This window comes from Cardiocondyla obscurior, linkage group LG04, assembly GCF_019399895.1.
Source record: "Cardiocondyla obscurior isolate alpha-2009 linkage group LG04, Cobs3.1, whole genome shotgun sequence".
NCBI lineage: Eukaryota > Metazoa > Arthropoda > Insecta > Hymenoptera > Formicidae > Cardiocondyla > Cardiocondyla obscurior.
Window position 1 is genome coordinate 3539204 of NC_091867.1, and position 10986 is coordinate 3550189.

General features: G+C 36.4%; 1 protein-coding gene across 1 annotated transcript in view; it reads right to left on the reverse strand.

Moving 5' to 3' along the window:
* Positions 1–10726, reverse strand: part of Scp2 (Sarcoplasmic calcium-binding protein 2) — a 26175-nt gene extending 15449 nt beyond the window's left edge. Inside the window, exon 1 of the mRNA XM_070656104.1 lies at positions 10574–10726. The gene's annotated coding sequence lies outside the window, so the exon portion shown is untranslated. The remainder of the gene's footprint in view (positions 1–10573) is intronic.
* Between the last annotated feature and the right edge of the window lie 260 nt (positions 10727–10986).

Sequence of the window (10986 nt, forward strand, 5' to 3'; positions counted from 1 at the left end):
CTGTGCGTATATCCTCCATTTAATGTACCATCGCATACTTGATTAAACAAACGCGGCAGAGTAAAGCGCATTCAACGAGTAACATCCACAGTCGCGTATAATCGACGCCTGTCCCAACCGACACTAATCTCCCGCAATTTATTCAGCGGCACGTTGAAAAATATAATCTCCACTTCGATGCAAATAAAACACGCAAAATCCCGTCAGCGGGAGGCATTCAATATCGTGCCGATGACGATTGCGAAATATGTCAGGCGGTAAAAACTGGCGCATAAATTTATCACAAACCTATATGACGGATCAGTTTTATATTATCATATATGAAATTATATTTTATCGGAAAATTGTATGAAAATATCGTGTCCGCTGAAATAATATTTTTCTCGGATGTTATTTGCTTTTTCAAACTATGCTTTATCTTTTAACCGAGCTAACGATTTTATTTTTACTTTCTCGATTTTCGTTGACGCATAACGCGATCGCGGTGGAAAATCAACACGCAAGATTTCGGAGCAAATTTCAGAGTACCAAGTCGATTAACCGTTTACCTTACACCGTTCGTCTACTTACACGAGTTTCCCAGCAGAACAGTTTACGTTGTCCCGTTTATTAACCGAGTAATTACAGCCACCGTATTATGTCGGTCTTTAGTCAATGGAACACAACGTTGATACACTGAAATTCTGTTCCTTGGCAAGTTACATTATCAAGTCGGTTTCGGCTGGCTAGTTTTGATAACGATGTAATTAATTAAAGATGCGGGTATTATTTTAAATATTTGCGCGTACGAAAATTACGTGAATCGCTTGTATCATTTTCGTTATTGCAAAACGGGGGAATATCTTTGCTTACGAAAAATGTGGAAAAATATTGAAAACGACACGGGAAAACGTCACGCGTATAAACCTTCGCAAAACTCTTTCAAATATCACTGAATTCCAAATCCGCGTTATTTCGCTGTTGATCCTGTCAACGCGCAAACAAACTTTTCCCATACCGTCAACGCGTATTTTAAATGAGAAACGCGGAGAGATCGTTCAAAGATCAAAATTTCGTCTATATTGCGCGGAAAAGTCATCTCACGTACGAAATTAATTACGCGTTAACTCTCCGTCCGCATGCAAATCCGGCTAAGGATTTCTAAGCGATTGAAATTGTTCGTGCTTGCCCGCGGCTTAGCGTCGACCTAGCAAAGTGCTCGTACACAGTAAACGTTGCCGCGCAAACGAGAGGTACCACCGCACCAGGCAGGTCGTCGTTTTCCTAATGATCGATAGAGACATCGTCGTCGTCGTCATCATCGTCGTCGTCGTCGTCGCCGTCGTCGTCGTCGTCGTCGTCGTCGTCGTCGTCGTCGTCGTCGTCGTTGGCACTGCGCGACCATTAAATTAGCCGCCTTCAAAGTCTAACCGCCCCCTGTCCTTTACACTCTCTTTGAAGCGTGTTCTTCGTTACGCGCCGCGCGACACTGACATTTTACCGTTCCACGACTGGAACAGTAGCATCGCCGTGATGTTGCGACATTAGAACGCTCGGGATAATGCGGATTTGCAAAAACGAATGAACAACGACCGACGTCTACTTCAATCTTTCGCGATAATCGCGGTTGGGTTTGATACCGCCATACCGCCGCTAATATCTCGAATAGTATCGGTTTTACCTAATGCAGGTGCTTCCGCCTATCGAATACGAGGAATAAGTCGAATAACTTGCATGACTCGAACGGCCGGTCTCGATAATCCGTGGCATGATTGCTTGATTGAACTTAATCTAATATCAGACTTAGGCCGACTCACGTGCGGCTTATTATCAATGCAACGTTCGTGATCGTCTGACACAAGGCTTAAATAGATTGGATTAGACCACGTACGTGATATAACGATTATGAAGTTAATCTCATATTGCAGACGTTACTGCAACATCGGCTTATCGTAGGATCGCCAAGTTTATGATGAATATAACGGTAGTACGTAATGAAATCAAATTAGAATAGCAGTTTACTTTCGAAATTGTTTTGCGTTGTATGACGATTCTTCCGTATATTTCTTTGTGCACGAATGCACACTGTATCGCAAAGCAAACCAAATTAGAAAATAATTACTCTATCAGAAAGAAAATCTATCGAGTTATCAAAAATTTTTAGACGCGCATTTCTATCATCCTTTCTCTTTGCCGTCTTTATGCTCGTAAAAATCTTGTAAATTTTATCAAAGTTTTTCGAATCCCTGGTAAATTAAATATAAGCTACGAACCTCAAAAGAGCTTTTCTGCCGATATATTCTCTCGGCGGTCTTTTCAACGACTGTGATATACCGCAAAAATAACAAACTTCTTTTCATCTCATGTAATTGCATTGTGTCGTGTTTGCCGTGAACGTGTGGCATTTACGCGATAACGAAGTACGTTTTACAAATTCACAGTTATTAGCAATTATTTGACGGATATAAGCGGATCTTCAAATTTAATTAAGGTTAGCGAAGTCTAATGCGGCTGAAGTTTCGCCGGCGGTTATACATGTCTGTTTCGAAAATCGTTATGCTCGCACAACTAGAAATACTAATTAGGAAGACCAATTACGATTTCCATATCACCATCAATCAATTAACCACAACTCTCGACCGTTCTCCGCTGCAGACGAAAAATTTTGTTGCGAGTCACACCGTACGATTTATAATCGTTGAAATAAACGCGTGACCCACAATCTATATGTTACATAATTTTTATTAAAATTTCACAAACGCACCGCTCCTTCCCTCCCCTTTGACACGCATGCTCCGCCATGAAAGATATTTTAAATAACTTCGCTATTAACGTGGTAGATACACAACGTATAAAAACGTGATACAGAGAAATTTGTGACGAGAAATTAATAAAATTCAACTGTAATCGCGTACCTGATATTTAGTTAAAATCTTCTATCTTCGCGTGCGTGCATGTCCCTTAAAAGACAAAAAAAAAATTGCCGCGTAATAGTTTGTTCGTAATAATTAATTCGATCGTAAGCCGACACTCGCGGGACGACAGTTTTGGAGATGAAACAATTCATTAAAGTGTAATGCGCGATGAAGCACGAGTTTAATCGAACTTTGCAAATATGTTCAATAGCTTCTCTTTGCTAGAACGCGTTTCGCAACGAAATCTCGGTATTTGTGCTGACAGAATCGCTGCGAACTAAGCTGTCGCAACATGCGCGGAAGTTTTCAAAGTCCCGCTTCTTAACAGTGCTCCTCCTTTAAAGTTCAAACTTGAAATAGTCTTAGAACCATTAAGTATCCCTTAGAATTCTCGTTGCAGTCTTAATTAACGTATTGTATATTGACGAACATTTTATGAACGTCTGTTAAAACTATCGTGTAAACGCCGGTGAACTGCATGCGAAATGATGTTAAATAAATACTGGAATAATAACGTTTACCCTCCGTCTCGTGCAAAGCGCGATGCTCAAACATCCTCCAAATTTATTAACCATCGATTATAATTCTCGTCACGCAGCGGAGCGATGGTACATTTATTCGCAGCTTTACATCGAATCACAGCCGGTCCATTGCTCCCTCATGCCTGAATTCAATCAACCGCGTGTTCTTACTTACATTTACCTTTTCGGCGTGTCCCATATGCACGCAGCAGATAAAGTGATGCAACCGAACACACGCCACAGATCGATAAGTTTGTCCTATCGGTCTGGACAATGTGTGAACAAGTTATGAACAAACTACGCGAGCTAATTAAATTTTTTTTCAAATTATTATATGCATATAGTTATAAAATGTACGTAACAACAAGGAGAGGGATAGTGGAGAAAGTGATTGGACCGACAGCGTGCAATTGTCTTCCGGCAGTACTTAAAAATAATTTTTTTCTTTAAAAAAAAAAAAAAGTTTAATTAAAATCTTGCATAGAAGACTTAATTAAAATTTACAGCACAAAATTATTTGACAATCGATTTTGCATACAGCTTTGCGAGATACCGGGTAAAAAGCGAGCGTAGCAAAAGCTGTCACGGTGTCGTCAAATGTTTTTTTCTGACGTTGCAAAATAGCACCCTGGAAAAACGCTTCCTCCGCCTTCCGCGCAATGAAATAACGCTCGGATTGACTTCGCGTAATTATAGATGTAAAGAAAGGTGTGTGTTAAAAGTTATGCGGAGAACGCGCCGCGGGGGAAGAAAGACGATGGGCGTGGAATCAAAAGTAATCGCAGTTGTAACGAAAAATATTCGCAGTGGAAATTTTTAATACTTTCCAGCAAATGCGTTTTTAATTTCCTCAGATTTGTCACCGGCATTCGTCACGGTCTACGAATTTCATAGAGGAGCAAAGTCGCGCTTTCCTTGCCGCTACTTAATCCCGAATCCCGACCCAAGTTGTTAAAAAGTACACGTCTGCTGTTTAATAATAAATCTTGAAAAATGAAAGTGACAGGGGCAATGACAGTATTTAATCGTGGCGCAGATTTAGAATTACAATTTTAATAAATTTGCATATTTTCAACAAGCCCGGTGGCTTTATTTTATAATTTAATCATACTTTAAAATAACACTTTGAAAGTCTCGATTCACTTCCTCCTCACGCGAATATATGCAAATTCCTTCGCGTCAATAAATAATATTGCTATTCAAGTCTGCTCATTGATATCATTGCCTGCGGCAACATTTATAAATAAAATTATCATGAGAGTAGTTTTTACATTATTGACGAGTAACATAATATTAATCAAACTTTTTGCTATCTCTTTTACATGTAATTTATCTAAAAGCACGAGAAATGAACACCTGATTAAATTAAGATATCAAGAGTATTCTCAAATGCAGAGGTGCGCTTGAGAACTTGTCGAACTCTCTCCACTCGCTCTGTTGTTGCATCGACGAATTGTATTTGCCCAAATAATTGGCCTGATTGGTATGTAAAGTCAATATATGCGTTCAAGCTGGTGTCTCGACAAAAGATTTAATGCACAAGATACATTAACGATTTATCTGATCTGTCAGGTTTACCATTGTTTTACTTTGTCTCGTTCGTTAGGGAATATTATTCAAGACATTAATTCCTATATCGCCGACATCAGAAATGTTCCTAATTTCGCTTGCATGAATGATACCAATTAAGAACCAAGACGTAATCGTAAATTTTACGAAAGCTCGAGCTTGATTTGAAAAAAAATTCACAATTCAAAATTCACGACGTTTTTGTTCATAAAATTCTACTAAAACATTCCTGTGATCTAAGTTATACCTAAATTTCTCTGGAGAGCGCGGTATTCTGTCATTTTCGTTTTTGCATCTAGTATATCTTGTTGTCCATGAAAATGTAAATGGGCACATTTCTGATGCACGCCGTGGGTGGTGTGTATGTAGTATTCACTATTCAGCAACGGTGATGCGTAATATTGAGCTAACAATTTCTGAAGTTGTGTGGTGTTAGTGGCTTGCGACAGCAAACCAGTGACAAATTTGCAGCTGTATGTAAAATTGATACGGCGGTTAATACTTGAAGAAAATCTTAATTCAACAAATTATTAACGCACGTGAGGAAAACGAAATATAAAAATTCTTTTAGATCCGGTATTAAAAAATTGCTAAAGCTGTAATATTTGCATTGTTTCACTTCGTTCGCCATCGTGATAGAAATCGGTAACGCGCAGCATATTTTTGAAACGTCAGGAACAAAAATTATCGTTACGTAAGGTTTTATTTTACACTCCGCGAAAAATGTATCGCGCGCTCGTTATATCCGTATCGCCAATTTTCCACGTCAATAAGTTCCGATCTGAAAATTCACGTGTAACGAAATAATCGCGCGAGATATATTCAGCAAAGTTTTCAGCGTGTACATGTCTCGCCTGTCCCTGCACTGCATTCTGTATATTGACGAGACTGGTTAGATGAAAGGTACCGAAAGTTACATCGATGGAACTTAATGTTATTATCAGGGCATGCGACAATTTTAGAAATTATACAATATTCGATAAAGCGTGCATGCACGTATAATTAAAAAATAAGAGAATATTTAAATTATTAATTTACGCCGTGTTTATTCAATTGTTTATAGTAATATTGAAATCGACCGTAATTACATTATCGTGACGTTACTCTATCTGTATAAATTAAAGGCAAAACAAGCGGAAAATTGTATTACAAGCTCAATTACACAGGAAAACAAGATAACAAAGCTGGTGAATTGTTACATGTTTTTATAGTATCGTTTTTATCACATTAGCTTATCAGTTTTGCACATTGCAAATCTGAACCTGTAAAATATGATTGTTCTCGAAAGTAATAATTACTAGAAAAATGTTTTAAAATTATTACGCTCCTTTAAGATTTCGATCTGATACATTTACTCTATAATTAGTTCCGAAAAGATAATTCTCGCGGAAAGATTAAAAGATGTTCTCCATAAATTTCAAATTTAATTTTATATATGATAACAATCGTTATTGCTATAGTATTTTCTAACTTTTACTGAATTGGTAATACGGATAATAAGAAGAAAGTAAGGAGATAATTTTATTTGCCCCAGGAAATATATTGATTTGATTGAGCGGAACAGTAATGAGAGAGGAAAACCCTTAATATTGTGTAATAATGCAACGCTATAGATACATTTATGGATATTCGATAAACTTATCTCTTATCTTCGAGATTTTTTTTTAAGTTTAGTAATATTCTCAGAGCAAATTATTCTCAGTAACTTAATGATGATAAAAAATACGAGTAAAATTCAAATACATTTTTGATGACACCGAGTTTCAGTTCATATTTTATGTCATTTCTGGTCGTTAAATAACCATTAGTTTGAAATATAAATGTTTAGATATATGTATACAAGATTCGTGTAATTGTTAGATATGTCATGGAATAAATTTAAGTGGGATACAACAGATTAAAAAAAAAAAACAATTTGAAATAGTCAACTTATTGGTTTTGTTACAACAAAAATTAATAATCTATTTTACAAATTTAATTATTTAAAAATTAAAAAGTTTAGGTCGCATAATTTTTTTACGACGAAGAAATTATGCCGGAGATTTGTCATTTCGTAACACAAAGCTATTCCCATGGTACCAAAAACTCTGCGCTAATCAAAGTAGTTGAAAGTGTCATAAATTTTAAAAGATGATCACTAGTCGTTCCTTTAACGAGAGCAAATAGTGCGCGTTTGCTAGTTCTGAGAGAAAGAAAGATTATCTGCCGCGAAAACGTTTGTTTAGTACTTCAATAAAGACACTTGCATTTTCCGCTACAAAAATCCCGAGAAACGATTATTAAGAGTGTTGAAATAGTTTTGAAATTATCGTTAATGCAAAATAATAATGTTGTAATAAAGAACAGTACGAAGTTACTGAGACAATTAAATTAATTTATCTGATTGTGTAACGTGATTCACGAACGGGGTCAAAAGAGGAAAAACTATTTATCTTTTACCGTCGGCACAATAGTTAGTTAAACCGTCGTCGTTCTTTATGACCGCCACCAAACGATTCTCGTGCAATCATTATTTCATATTAATCATATAAAATGCTGGACTAATACTTACAACATCGCGATGTAGTAGACGAAATTATTTAAAATTGCCCGCAGTGCAGGTAATGGCGATTCAACGGAGTGAAAACGAAAATGAATTGCGCGATAATTTCATTAGCAGCCACGCGAAATTTTTGCGAAAAAAAAAAATTATGCGCCTTAGGTCTACCGTGTTTGCCATTCAAGTGTTGAATTTATATTTATTGCATTTGACACACATATAGCCACTTAAATAGCCGCCACTATTAATAAATAATCGATAGTTTTTTTACAGTAGAGTATGCATTATATGCTGCTTTATGCATCAAGAATGTAAATAGACGGATCACAGTTATATCACGTATTATACAAAACAAAACTTGCACGTGCCCCGGCGATATTAGATTTCATAGTATCCGGTAATATATACCCCGATATATTTTCATAAAGATTTAATGAACCATCTATATGACGACAGAGCAATAGTAATATTTAACGATTGAAAAGAATACATTACGAGATATATACATAGATGTATGTGTAAAATTGATCGATTATATTTATACACTAATGACTACACGTGCAGACGTAAAGATTTGTCTTTCCTCCGATAAAAGATAATGATTTGATTTGTCTGTTATCTCAAGGGAAAAAGAAAAAAAAAAAGAAAATTCTTTTTTACTTACGTGCACGATTGATTTGAACGCACGTAGAATACATACAGATCTTTATTTTGAGATAGAGTGCAAATTTTTATGGTGCTGATTGACAGAAAACACCTTGTCAATTTAATATCAATTGTATATATGTATAAAAGATATCGTAACGTTCATATAAATCAGAATCCACTTTGCGGTGAGATGTTTCTTGAAAATGTTACGACAGCCCGAGATGAGAAATTTGTCGAGGTGATAACTTTTAATACACAAAGATAAAAATATTGCATTTAGATATTATATCTATACATATAATGGATCGTAATTTTACTGTCCATTTACTATCGCTCACTATTATGTCGTCAAACGTGTTTGACAAAGATTAATTGCTCAACTTAACTTTAAGCTGCATTTAAATTTAATTTACAATAAATCTGTCCGGATTATTCCGTCTGCTATTATAAATTAGACTTATGTCATGAGGTTTATCAATCATTAATTTGTGCAATTAATATTCATGCACAGGCTCGCAAATTTCAATGCTGCACGCATCGTCGCTCGCCTCGTCTATAGTTAGCGATGTATAAAATATCACAGCACCCTATCGATAATCAAATAGTGATTTTGCGGCGGTAAACGCACACGTGCGTAGTAATCGCGTCATAAAAAATGAAATGTCTTCTTCTATCAGCGCGCATTAATATAGAGAATACCATATATCAAACGACGTAGAAATCGAGGAAAGGAAATCGAAGATAATATAATGATTTACTTTACGAATTGACCTAAGATATTATAACTGGCAAAAGTAAACGCCTCAGCAGAAACGTGAAAAATTTATCTCCCTTTTTCTCGTAGAGAAAAAAAAAAATAAATCGTCAAAAAATCGCTCGCGATAAATCGTGCGTGTATAATTTTCAACATTTTTAAATATAATCTCTCATCCGCATATGTGACCCGTTTAATTTCAATAATAATTGATCTGTACGTAAGCGCTTCATAATGATACTAGTTACAAAATCAGAGTTTATTCTCTCTTTATTTGTCTCTGCCTATTTATTTCTCCGTTTTCGGAACATTACTACGTACCGTAAAAAAGTAACAAAGAAACGACAGTATGCAAATAGACCCGCGGAAACCACGCATTTGGCGTAATTGAAGCTTCAAATAACACTGATGCTCCTTTGTAGTGTCTTCCTACCTCTCGAACACGTACAACTCACACATGTATTCTAGGTTGGTCGTTCGAGGTCGTTACACAGAGGTATCAAACTTCGCTAAAGTATTTGGATTCTCGTCACTCGATCCATGTCAGGGAGCAAAGCGCCACGTTAAAATCAAATGTCGAATTAACAATACAATCTATGGGCATGTTATACCAATGGAAGCAATTTGTTATATCATCCATAATTTTCTGTACGATTTGGTTGTAAAGCGCGCATTTACGTCAATTTAGTCACTGCAATGAAATACTGCGAGTCCATTCAATTACCATTTTGGTTTGACCGCATCGAAATGTAACAAATTGCATATGAATTTATGGAAAGCAAAAATTCCATTTTTTTTTTCAATCTTTCGACAAGTTTTTTTTTCAAATTTTGCTTCTTTTTTTTATGTTTTAATCGTGAATAGCATTTTCAAGCAGAGCATCCATAAATTGATTGTAAAAGGACGGAATTCAATATTAAAAATTAAAGAAGTAGAATTAAAAAATGTAGGAAATTTATTTAAAAAAAAAGTTGCGAAGAATCTACATACAAAAACGACGATAGAAAATATCGGTTCTTTTTTTCCAAACTAAGTTTTTCATTAATTAGGATGGAATTTTATTAAATCTAATTATCACTGTCACGAAACCGATGCAAATCAGTTTAGCTCAATCGAACGAATCCAACCCGTTCCTGTTTACATTAACAGGCAATTAACTACAACAATTGCGTTAAAGCTCGATGAAGTTCGATCCGCATTCAATCTACATTAAGCTTTTACGCCTCCGGCTGTCAATGTTACGATGGACACATCGTGTTGCGCATTTCATTCTGAGATCGTTACGGTGCTGATAATTATTCCACGAACATATTATTTAATAGAACATCGTAAAAAAAAACACAAATATTTTTTTACTTATTATAATGTTGAAACTAATAAATACTGTGCAAATTAATTTTAATTTTACACAAATTATTGGTACGAGGTAAAAATAAATTTTAACCACACCACTGGATATCAAGAACGCGAATGAGTAGTTTTCTCACTCCCGAGGAGTGATAATAGCGCAATGACGCGAATCACGAAGTAAAGTAGTTTCACCCAAAGTTTCAATGCAGTGTACTTAATGTCTCGGCAAAGTTTTCTCACGAGAATTAAGACGGAGATATGCGAAGGAGGTAATAGGAAAACCCAAAATGCAGCTTACCTGCGAAGTTATACGTCAGGAAGAGAGTCCAACTTGTCGAGAAATTCCGCTTGCGACGTGAGGAAGCGCGGCACGGATGTAACCGATAACGTGCAGTTACGAATAAATGTCGCGGGAGAGAAAAAGAAATGATAGCGTGTGTATCGAGACCGGTGCAATTGTGCGATCTGTATGACGGACAGATGAAGCACAAAGTGCGCACCGCGAGCCCGAGCTTCTCCTCTTTATACCCTCGAACTTGCACCTGTGCTTGCGCAGACCGGCCCCTTAAGCTCCATCCGCTCATTTCCTTCGTCAGACAGATCCGCGGAGCCAGGCTCCATGTGCACCAATGATCTATTCTGCTTCCTCCTTGATTGCGTAGCATTTGTAAAATAATTGAGGACACGTGTATGCATTAACGACGTATTTTG